Source organism: Oryza brachyantha, chromosome 1, assembly GCF_000231095.2.
Source record: "Oryza brachyantha chromosome 1, ObraRS2, whole genome shotgun sequence".
Lineage (NCBI taxonomy): Eukaryota > Viridiplantae > Streptophyta > Magnoliopsida > Poales > Poaceae > Oryza > Oryza brachyantha.
Genome location: NC_023163.2, coordinates 17,724,339 through 17,736,825, shown reverse-complemented (window position 1 = coordinate 17,736,825; position 12,487 = coordinate 17,724,339).

Genomic DNA, 12,487 nt, shown 5'->3' with positions numbered 1-12,487 from the left:
CTATTAAAAATTTAAATTTTGATTTATAAGCATGAGAGAGGAGAGAGCTTGCCTTTTTGTACCATTGGCTATCTGCCAAGCGAAGCAGGCAGGAATGTAGGGCTTGTTTTGTTCCATTTCTAGCCTTGCCTCTCTCTCTTCTTTTTTTTCAATGGCAAGAATTAGCTATAGCTAAATTTTTTGGTCCCAAGTCTTAGTTTGGTTTACTACCAAAATCGTACATTGGCATTCAACTAGCTGGTAGTACCGGTTTTTTAACTACAAAACAAACAGATAAGATAACTAATGTTTTCCGTTGGCACTTTTTTGGCTTGAGTTTTGCTATAGACCAAAACAGTGTCTCATAGATTCTACTCCCTTCAGACTCGAGAGGGTGTCCCACTCAAATTATATTTTCATCTCTCAAATATAATTAAGGAAAGGAGCTATTGCATAACTGACTCTATTTTGAGAGCTAACTGCAGATTTAATCTCATTTTTTCACTTTCAGTTTTGACCCCAGTTTTTAAATACGACACAGTCGTCTAACCCTACTGTTAGAATACCGTGAGAAATCGGAATAAAAAATAGAAAAAAAGGGACACGTGAAAAGACAAAATTGACGCTCTCATCTATCCTTATCCCCTTCCTTTCTCAGATTCTTAGAGCGGGTACAATAGTACTAGTCAGCAGGCTATAAAAATTTACACGTCATCTTATTCTTACGTGGAAGGGTGAGAACGGTAGAGAGAGAACTGAGCAGGCGCTAGATTTGGCACCCGGTGATAGCACGGGTTATCATGCGTGATGATGATTAAAAAACTGTTTTGCGGGTCCCATGACGACCTAATCGATCCCATGTGCATCGTCCTCCCGCCCCTCCTCCGTCCTCCGTTGTTTCATCGACCAGCTCTTGCCATTGGCGAAATCCACCGGCCAATCTCCCCATCAACGAGCAGAAAACACCACCATCCCTACAGATCAAGGCCTATCGGTGTACCCATAATCTCTCATTTCTTTTCCGTAGACGTAGCACACAAAATCCTCCATCCTCATGCCGCCGTCGCCGCCGCATGCTAAATGACTAGATCGATGGCCGCCTACCCCAACAAGGCAAGAATCACATGTTCTTCTTCCGGCTGTTCAATCTCCTGCGTCGAACGAGTATGCCAAACGGTGCAGTTGCCACCGACAACTAGCACTGGGATCTTCCTCATCGAGGTAGCGGTGACCATGCTCGTCTTGTGCTGATACATAAGCTAATCACCAATGAAAGCTGGGTGGGATGGGAGGATCTGTTGAGGCATGGAGCTGACCCACAGCGAGCTTGCTCCGTCATTAATCAACACCGTTATACCAGCTAGCTCATTTGCTTTTTTTTGTTTGTTTTTCCGTTACTTTTTTTGCTTCCATGTGAATTGGTGATGGATAAAAGGATATATTTTATAATCGTCCATCTCTAGTTGCTATCTGTGTTGTTGATTTTAAATGTAGGTACGGTGGCCGTTGTGATTTAGCCTATGAAGAAGAAAAGAGGGGAAAATTGGAAGAAGAAACATGAGTTAGCAACCGGTTTTGTATGTCACACGCACACCACAGTATGGCCACAAAGATAGAGTTCACTCTTGATCGTACATGCCTGTATGTGTATGCAAAATTAAATTTTTGGCTGAGAAGATGGAGTCTGCATAGTAGCCACTCTATTGTACTAGTTGGCTCCAATGTTAACTGCAGAATGACATGGCAACGAGTATAGCCAACAGATGACTATACTATTGACCTTGCTCTTAGAGGCTTGGAGGCAGAGGGTTCGGGCCACGGGCGGCACGGCGGCTACGGGTGGCGGCGGGGCGAGGCGGTGGATGTGTGCTTCCACTTTCTCGAGATGTGTGCTTCTACTCCAGCGTGCTCCTTATCGGCGGCGATGAGGAGTTAATCGATGGATAAGCTTACTGCTACTAGGTCTGGAGCTCGGGATGAAATGGATTGGAGTTTCCTGAACTGTTTGTGAACTTTTAAAGTGGCAAGGGGACTAGGAGGCATGACTTTGCAGTAGTCAAGTTGGATAAATTTGATGAAATGGTTTGGAGATTCCTGAAATTTTATAATTGAACTCCTGGATCTGAAAGATAATGTCCCTGCAATTGTAATCATCATCTCATAGTGTTTATTATGGATTGACGCCTGTGGTTTTTTCTTGTAAGGATTTTCACGTTAAATTTGCTTCTCAGTTATGCGTCAATTTCCCTAACAAGTGGACTTATCAGAGCGATCCGATATACTCTGCTGTGGCGTTCGTCCCCGCACGTTTTTTGCCTGGCATCGACATCACCTCCAGTGATGCACCAGCAGCAATCGCCGCTTCTCCTCGCGAACAGCCAGCAGCAGCACAGTACCAAGGCATCCACATCCATCTGCACCTAAATTATTGATCTGCCATTCTGCCGCATGGTTCTTGAGGAGAAAAAGGATTGCTGTTTGGTTAGTGTCCTGAGAAAGTTTGCCTGACCTAGACACCTCCCTGAGAAATGTAGATGGGTGTTTGGTTGTCACCCTGATGCTTCTACGTCCTTGTCTGGCCTGAAGCAATCTTGCATGAAATTAGCCTGAGTCAGGCTACCGATTTTGGTCGCCTGAGCTCTAGGCGTCACCGTAGTTTGCATTAGTACTCTATAATCTCTCTGGTAAAATAGGGCAACAAGTTAAGGACCCCATCGGATGAATGGGAATAACGTTGCAGCATCCATTACGTGAAGCTACCACAGAAGATGAATGTTGTTTGAAGCAGTGATGCAATATTATAACGGTGGTAATATTGTGTTCCTGTTAACATTTGATTAGTAGTAGTATTAATCAATATAACACTAATCACGTATTTTCTTGCCAGGCAGTCATGCACAACCAAACAACCATAGAGACAGGCTATCTGACCAGACAAAGTTCGTGAACTTTTCTGTGCCTCACAGGCATGCAAATTTATCTGGGATAGTACTCAGGGCACCAACCAAACAGCCGCGCTAGCAAGCAAGCTCGTTCCTGGAATTTTCAGCAAAATTTGCTATGTGCACCCTGATATCATACGCGGACCTATCTAGTCTTCAAAAATTTTGGAGATTTCTTTGCTACGTCCACCCGGCGACTACACCAGAATTTGTTTTCTTCAGCCCATCATATATTTTTTTGATTTGCAATTTTTCTCAAAGCCTTTTTCCAAATTAGACATTGAGAAGTTTAATGGCAAGATCAGTTTTAGTATATGATAGGTTCTAATGAGAATTTTCTTATATAAGCTGGTGTTCACAGGGCCAAAAACAATTCACCGAGAAGATTTTGGTGTTCCTGTTTATTACTTTGATCAAATTTACAAAGAGATTTCAATACTTCGTTTCACTGTTCTGCTAGGTTCACCAATTATACTAGCAGCTTTAGGATGCAATCCTACGGTGAGTTTGAAGTATGATTCATTGCTCCTATTCTGATCGTGTGATTCCAGATGAACTGCTATAAGCATATGACCAATTTCTTATGAGGTTTATCAGGAGATTAGAGTACTTCGTTTTGGTTCGCATCTCTGTTGGGTGTCACAAATTTATATTAACAGATTTAGGGTTTTATTCCCATGGCGAGTTTGAAGTATGGTTCACTGCTCCTGTTCAAAACAAGCGAGGTTCTTGTTATCGTCATATTTGGTTCGTGCTCAGTACAGTCCAAAAGACTATTTGTCACTAGGTGATTTTATCTATATTAGGTTTCTGATGATTTATGATTTTTTATGCTACAAGGGAATTCGTCTCAGGATGTAGATTGTTAGAGATATGATCCGAATTATTATCTATAATGTATTGGCTTATATTACTAGTTTCCTAGTAGATTTCTCTTAACCGTTTCCTACTAGGAGTACAAGTAGGATTATTCCTATTAAGACTCCTTGATTTCCTCTTATCCCTATTATATCTCTTGTAAACTGCACGGGAAAGGTGTGACAGCCAGGTGTATTCCCCTGCTATCGCCCGTGGTTTCCTGTAAGGGTTTCCACGTTAAATCTGCTTCTCAGTCATACGTCAATTTTCCTGACAGCGCTAATCTTCAACTGAATTAGATCAAAACAGTAAGCAGAAATCAAACTATACCAGCCCAACAAAAAAGGGAAAACAACAAATTAAGTAAAACGCCCCTCGCCGCCAATTGTAATAAATCAGAAACCAGGAAATTCGAGCAAACCGGGAAGGAAAACGCACCAGGAATTTCGATTTGTTTACGCTTATAAACCGAATTTTGAATTTTTAACCTTAAATTTGGAATTGATTTTGAGGTTTTTTCACCGAAGTTTATTTTTCAGCAATGACTTTTAAATCAGACTGAATACATATATAAAAATTTTATTCACAAATTATTTTTTATTTGCAAATATACCGCTTATTCCATAAAAAAACTAACCAATCACCCTCTCACTTCGAACCACCATGTATAATGATGGATGTGGCGTGGCACCGAGAACCCTAGAAACGGTTCCCCCATCTGGTCTGCGTCGATAGAGTTAAATTTCTCTTATATAGTTTTATTTATCTCTTCTTTCTCCAAGGCGAGAAGGTATTATTTGGCTCTTGTTTGGAGATGGTCCATAGTGAGAAGCAGGGAGGTAGCCCAAAATCTGGTGGGCTTTCTGCCTTTTGGTGAATATGGTTTGGCTCTTTGGGCTGAATCTACACTGGATTATCTTTCTCCCTTTACTTCTCTCGTTTATTCGTATTTTGCTTTTTATTACTCGCTCTGTTCCGAAACATAGCTAACTTTCTAGTTCAAGGATTACAGACTATACTTACAGCTCTTTCTTTGTGAGGAAAAGGGTTACAACTCTTCCTTGTTCATTTATAAGCATTCTCCTCTTGTATATATAAAAGGAAAATTTATGTGACAGTTGAGAAATTTTGGTTGGGAAACAATTTAAAATTTAGGTACCAGTACAGTTTAGCACAAAACTTTGATTGCCCATGTTTTATGTTGAGGGTGCAAAACAAAGGCCAAATTGAAGTGCCATTGAAGATTCAAGCACAAATCATGGATCCAACAGCTATCCAGCATTGTTGTGTTGTGACACAGGTTTTTGCATCATGTAGTTAGGTGTTAAGCCAACCTAACTTTGAGAACTCGATTGAATGTGTGTTAGCTTTTCTAGAGCATTTGATTCTTCTGTCCTCCAATAGAACATTCGTTCTTTTTAATTTCATTTTTTCGGTATAAATTATGTTTTGTTGTACGGCACACTGGGTGCACAGATGCACCTAACGATCTATATCTATCAATCAACTGTGACTGGTTGTTACATGCAGGGTGTGCTAGCTAGGGCAACCTAATCTGACCCATGCCGTCCAGGTTAGAGTGCCAAATTAATTCACAGAATTCCACAAACCGATTACAAAGCGGACCACCTCTCCGTCATTGCTTTTATAAATTTGTCACTGATTTTCTTTAAATTACAAGGATGTCATTAGAACGATAGTTTTTTTTAAATTTTTTTAACAGTTTTACAATAATATTTCATACCATTGGCAAATTTGCAATTGCCATTTAAAAATACTACCTTTTAGCATTGGCATGTATCTAAAACTGCTACACGATGTACTTACAAACCTGACATTGTATTCTCTTTACAAAGGATATCATTTTGATCATTGACGCGGTCTCTATTATTATTATTATTATTATTATTATTATTATTATTATTATTATTATTATTATTATTATTATTAGTATTAGTAGTAGTAGTAGTAGTATTTACTTAAACTATATATTTATAATATTTATAAAAAAATAAATGAATACAAAAGAGTTCTTATGACAAATCTACTAATTTAAGTTTCACATTTTAAATCATAGTATTATTTTGTTATTAGTGATTCAACATTTTGAAGTTTAAATGTATGTATTGTAGGACGTTATCCTTTTAAAAACGAGGTATAGTGTTATGGAAGTACAAATTTATACACGTGATATTCACACTTCTAGTTTTACATTTGAAAAAGAAATCTATTACCTCAACGCACAATGTGATGGAGGAGCGGTAGAAGCGTCTTTTTATTTAAAATAAGCATAAGCAAAATGACTTATTAGCAATGGAAAAATAATTTATGCATCGAACATTTTATATATGCATTCTAAAATTAACTTTAAATTTAAATTTAAAATTCAAATTTTGACATACAAATACAGGCATAAATAAAAAGATCAGAGGTAATTTCGTATGGTTCGTTCTATATGAGCTCTTTGCCCACTGACTGGTACCATGCGTGTGATTGCTGTGGCGAGGTCGTGAGAAAGTTCGTCGGTATTATATTTTCGTTTTTGTTTATGCTTAGTAAAAAAATGAATTTTAACTTTAAATTTAGAGTTGATTTTAGAGTTTTACAATGTAGTTTAACTTTTAACCTAAGAAGATGTATATAAAAAAATATTTTTCATTTATATAAAGATCTAGTTTGGCTTTTATCATGATGGCATCTTGTGCAGGTGGTGAATCTCCGCCTTTACTTTACGCTGGTGAATCACCGTCTTTACGCTCGGTTTCAGTTGTGGCGGCGAGCGGGCGAATAGCAAAGCCAAATCACCCCCAACAGTCGTGCTGTTGGCTGAAAAACAATAGTAGCACTTTCCATGTTGACCAACTTGTCGATTAATTATTTGATCATCCTGGCAATGAAGGAGAGATGCTCCTCTCGCTACCCACCACTGCACCACCGGTTGATATCATAAATATGCTTTCTTCTTTAGACGATTTTGTTAAGATGCTTTGTGAATAGATTATGGGTGAAGTTCGTTGGTAACCTATATTCTGCTCCTGATCGAGCTCTTGGTCAGTTTTTTTTTAAGGCTTCTGAGGACTTCCGAGTCTGCATATAAGGTATTTTTTCTCTAAAGTGGTATTATTTTCTATTGAGTTTTTTATTTCTATGGATTATATGATTTTTTATGGTTTTTTAAGGGCATAAATGATTGTTAACTACTACAAAGTTTTCCAAGCTTTGCTTTATAAAGATTAGATGATCAACTTTTCCAAATGCAATGCTCTCTAACCGGCGGGTTGATGGCTAGTGTTCATAATTGTTTCTTATATAAAGGGCTTATCGTAAGTATAGCCCTATTTGTTTTGGGAAATGAGATGTTCATGCCTTCGTCATGGGTTGGTATGCAACGAAAATAACAGATCAAGGATGTAGTACTAAAGACAACGACAAGAGTGAATAACAAAAAGTTAGTACCAAATTGCAATGCCTTATCCTCAAAGTGGTAAGTTTTCGTGATTATTTATTGCACGACCCAACCAAAACCAAACCAGTCAAGTACACCTCTGTTTTTTTCTTTTACCTATATTTATAAGCTAAAATTTAAATTTTCAGTCTTAAATTTAGAGTTAATTACGAGATTTTCTCATCATGTTTTATTTTTCAGCATTGACTTTTAGCAACACTTATATAAAAGTTTTATTTATAAATTATTTTTATTTACAATATATCGTTCGGTTTTTCCTCAATCACCTTATTAATAATATCATCCCATATAGACGAAGCCATCCTATAAGGGCACATACAAAGGGCTCTCATTGTCATCTCTATCGCTGCATGCTCACTGACGTGGAAGAGAGATGATAGGAGAAAGAAAAGTGGTTGTGTTGCATGGAGTCAGCCAAAATCGACTCTTAGCACATAAAACGAGAAGACAACCAGAAAATCTGCTTGGTGCGTGTGCTGACTCTAATCAGAGACGCTGATCAGATAGAATATGAACGGGGAATTAATTAACCTATAATTATAAAGAGTCGGTTTAAAAGATTGTCTTTTGTATGAGTTTTTTCTGCTGACGTAACTTGATGGACTCTACCATTGAATATGCCTTAACACCTAGCCAAACACCTAATAATTAAAACGCTTTGTGGCTCGTACTTAACCCCCATGATTGCGCCACTAAACACATGGACATGATCGAGAGTGAGAGGGGGAGAGAGAGAGAGGTGCTTCTTTTGCAGTTGCAGGCTGTACACAACTGAAAGAATCCAAGTACTCTAGATTACTAGATACAGTGCGGTTTAGGTCCAACTTAATCGCAATATATATTCGGTGTGATTAAGAAAACCAACAACCTAGAGATGCTACTGCTGTCGTCGCATAAATGACTGCCTGATTAGTTAATGCTTCGATCTTTTGCTCTTTAATTTTTTTTTTCGTGACAATAAGTTAATGCTTTGATCAATCTGGCAGCACGTCCATGGCAAATTAAACCAAATTTCTCCTGCCTTTACAGGAGATCGCTAGCATTGATCTTGAATCGGCTGTTTGAGTAGCGTCTTCCATCAATATATTTTTTTATAATTTTAATTTTGCAATTGATTTAAGTGGTTCTTTCTCATAATTTTTTTCACTCGGTCTTGGTTGTTAGGCTGCTGAGAATAATGTGTAAAAGTCTTATCGTAAAATTGTATTTTATTCTCCAGGTAATTTGTTTTTGGTTTTTTTTGAAGACTTGTTTTTGGTTGAAGCTAGTAAAGAAAACGTATTTTGCACTTTTTCTTTAACTTTGGACATCCTGTTACAGCCTGAAACCACCCTAAGTTTGAAAGACATTCTCTAATGTATGCATAGAAAATTGAAAAGCCTCAAACGATTAAAATCACCAAGATTAAACTTATATCAGCTGATGGATAATTTAGTGAATTACCGTGCCTCAAAACATTTGACACATCTTGACTCGAATTTTTAGTGCACTCCAAATTTTATATAAATACTAACATAAATCTCCATTCGCAATCTGGTCCATCTCTTTCACTCTCCCTCCATCTGGCCTGTGTTGGCCTTCCTCCCTTTTCTCCCCACCACAGGACCATTTTACTTTCTTTCGGTGCATGATCTAAAGCGTCTTTATTAATAAAAATAAAAATGATATTAATCATTTCATTCCATTTGTTTTGTATTATCACACTTACTTTTTTTTACCCGGAGTTATTCTAGGACAAGGAATAATATGTAATGCATCCTAAAATCTAGTGTGATTTCCAAGTGTGAAATGTCCGTCAAAAATGAATTTCTCCTATCTTATATGGCAGATTGCCATAATTGATTTTGAGTTCGGTTGAGGCTTCAATCAATCTTGATTTTAAATTTGAAAATTTATAATTAATTTAAGGATTTTTTTTCATTATATTATCGCTCCATATTTGTTGTTACACCGTTAAAGGATCTTTCGGTTCATAAGTTAGAAAATATTTTACATTTTTTTTCTTAAGTTTATTAATTGTACAAATAGATGTACTTACTGTGTTGCATGTACTAACCATTGAAAAATAATTTTAGAGTTTTTTCATCAAAATTTATTTTTTAGCTTTGGCTTTTAGATCATTGAGAATATTTTTTTATTTTCTATTTATATAATATATTTTTCGTTTGTAAATATGTCGTTCAAATAATCACCCCCTTAAATCTTTTACCCACGTCACATCACATGATACAGTTACACCAACCCCATCGTCTTATCTAGCGTAGCCAAATAACACTGTCACGCTAGCATAGTATATCGACATTATTTGGTCACGTCATTCTCAAGATTATTTAACCACGCTAGTCTCTACCATAACATAACAAGAGAATATGGTTACACCAACTTCTCATGTTATGAGAGCGTTATATATCCCATTATCAAAAAGTTTGTGCCTGTAAATAGATTTCCACGAAGATTAGTTTTAAAATTGGAAATTAAAAAGTTCAAAAAATAATAATTAGGCAATATGCACAAGCCCGTTCCCCGGTATTAGTGGCTCATGGATTAATACGCGTCTTTATGTTATCGCGTGGTGGATGAATGACCAGTACGCTCGTTCGTAGAAGCGCGTACGTACGTAGAACCGTCCATCGATCGATGGGCGCATGTGCGTATGCACTTCTCGACAGCGAGCGAGTACAACTGTCTCGGCCGTCGATCCCACCGGCCGGCGACACAGCGCGCGGGCGGCGACGATCGGCGACGAGCTTGAGCTAATTAAGCGGCTTTTGGTTGGGAGGCGTGGCGGGCGAAAAAAGTTCCTCTGACTTCAGGACACTGACATATGGGCCCCACCGTATATCCCCTTTTAAGTCGGAGGATTCGATTCCGTGGCCCGCTCGCTCGCTGTGAACTCCCCACGCACCGCACATCGGCACATGCGTGCAGCCAGAGCCAGTGGACGACGGACCCCCGCCCGGGGTGGCTGCAGGCAGTGGCGAAGGAGAACATTGGCGAGGCTGAGGCATGGCCGCATGGCACTAATTCATACCTCGCCGGGCCCCTCGAATACAATTTTATTTTTCATATAATTATTTATTAATAAATATTGATGTAGATTTTACTGTGGATAATAAGCCATTTAATATAAAATATTTAATCTTTTATTCTCTGTAACTTTTGTTCATCCAATTGTAATATATATTGCAATTCATACTTTACAACTTGGTTCTTCATCCATATCCTCCTATATTTCTTATCTATGCTTTTTAGAAATTAGGAACATTGGCATTACTATACTAACAGGCATTGCAAGTTAAAAAAAGACAATCAATTAGATCTTCACTGCACCTACAAATATTAATTATTATCTTTATTTTCATAAGTATTTTTAATGTATTTCATCTTTATAGTCCTAAAAACTCTACAATTGTTATATAAAATTGTATCAAATTGTATATGTATGGGGCATATATATATATATATATATATATATATATATATATATATATATATATATATATATATATATATATATATCTCTTAATTTTCTCTAAATTAGTCACAATTGTGAGGGGTAGTGAAGAGACGTCGGACGATAGTGGTAGATGCTAATACTTGGTCACACTTATTTTGAATCCGTCGTCATCCGTCGCTGGTGGCTGGCGCATGCATCATGCATGCATCCAATCGTGGGATTTTGTCCTGTCAACGGGAACGCGTTAATTTAATTTAGATCCTGCTACAGTTGCAGTACTGCGTCCGGTTTTTCTTTCTTCTTTTTACGTTTAGGATAGTGATATGGTTGTTCATACGTGATATTTAAAAGGAGATTAAGAATATTGATATAGGAAAGTTTTGTGAAAATTATATTAGTGCCATTTACCAATCAGATTTTAATTATCTTTTTGTTGTTTAGTAAGTTAATGTTTTGATATTCACCGAACATATATGATATATAAAGTAATATGTGCTTTATATCCTCGTAAAACATATGAGATTTTGGTTTGTCTAAGTCAAAATATCATACGTTTGACTAAATTTACAAAAAAAAAAGAGCAATAATATTCATAATATCAAAAAACATCATTATATCTATCATACAAATTTTATAATTCAGCTTTTTATGCGGTAAATGCTAATACTTTTCTGAATAAAACTTAAACAGACTTCTGATTGTTTGACTTAGCACAAGCCAGAATTCATGGATAAGAGTATTTGCAAGGGAGTAGTACAGAGATGAAGCAGAAAGCGAAGTGAATTTCCACTTCACGAGTTAGCTGGCAACATTACCGTCAGGGGCGAGAGGAAATAGATCTTACACACATTGAAAACCATCGAGCGATATGTTCAGTTTTTAAACTGATGAAATCCAGATAAATTTTGTCAAATTTTTAAAATTTAGTTTGAACTTTTCTATGAAAAATAAAAACCAATTAATTTGTGTGAAAATTGGTCCGGTTTTCATTGATTTTGTAAACCCCGTCTACAGGACAATATATCAGAGGCCTTACTTTGGGAGAGAGAGATGAGCGCAGGCAAAGGGAGACAGGCCAAAGAAATGGCACTATAGGACGAATTGGGATCGTCTGTGATAGTATAAAGCTATTGCAGAGAGCTAGTATTTCAGGTATTATTTTACCGTTGGATCAAAATAAAATACGTATATCGGTTACTATAATACTCGCTACACGAGCAAATAATAATTCAGCTACACTATTCATGGTATTTTTTTCAGTGTTTTCTTTGCATGAACAGTACATGTCTGCATTCATGCAACTGCCCGGCTTCCCTAGTACTAGACTGAGCTGAGGATGTTGACGAAATTTTAAGATATCCACTTAGGCCGCATTCGTTTCCAGATTAAGTGACGCATTATTTTCTCGTTTTATACGTGCACATTTTCCGAGCAGCCAAACGGTGTGTTTTTTTGAAAATTTTCTACAGGAAAGTTACTTTAAAAATTCAAATTAACCAATTTTCCTATTTATTTATAATTAATCATGTATTAATTAATCATGTATAAAGTTGTTTTTCGCGTTGGTTAAGAACTGCACGTCCCAACACGGCCTTAAGGGGTATTTGTTTGGAGAAACTAATCCATAGGTCTCTCTACTTTAGTCTCTTTTAGCCCATAAAATACCAAATAGGAGGGACTAAAGGGATTAAAATTATCTAGGTCCATAAGTCCTCAGGAGAGGTGCTAAAAGAGACTAAAAGTCTATAGTACACCTACTCTAATACTCTAGGCCTATAGCTATTT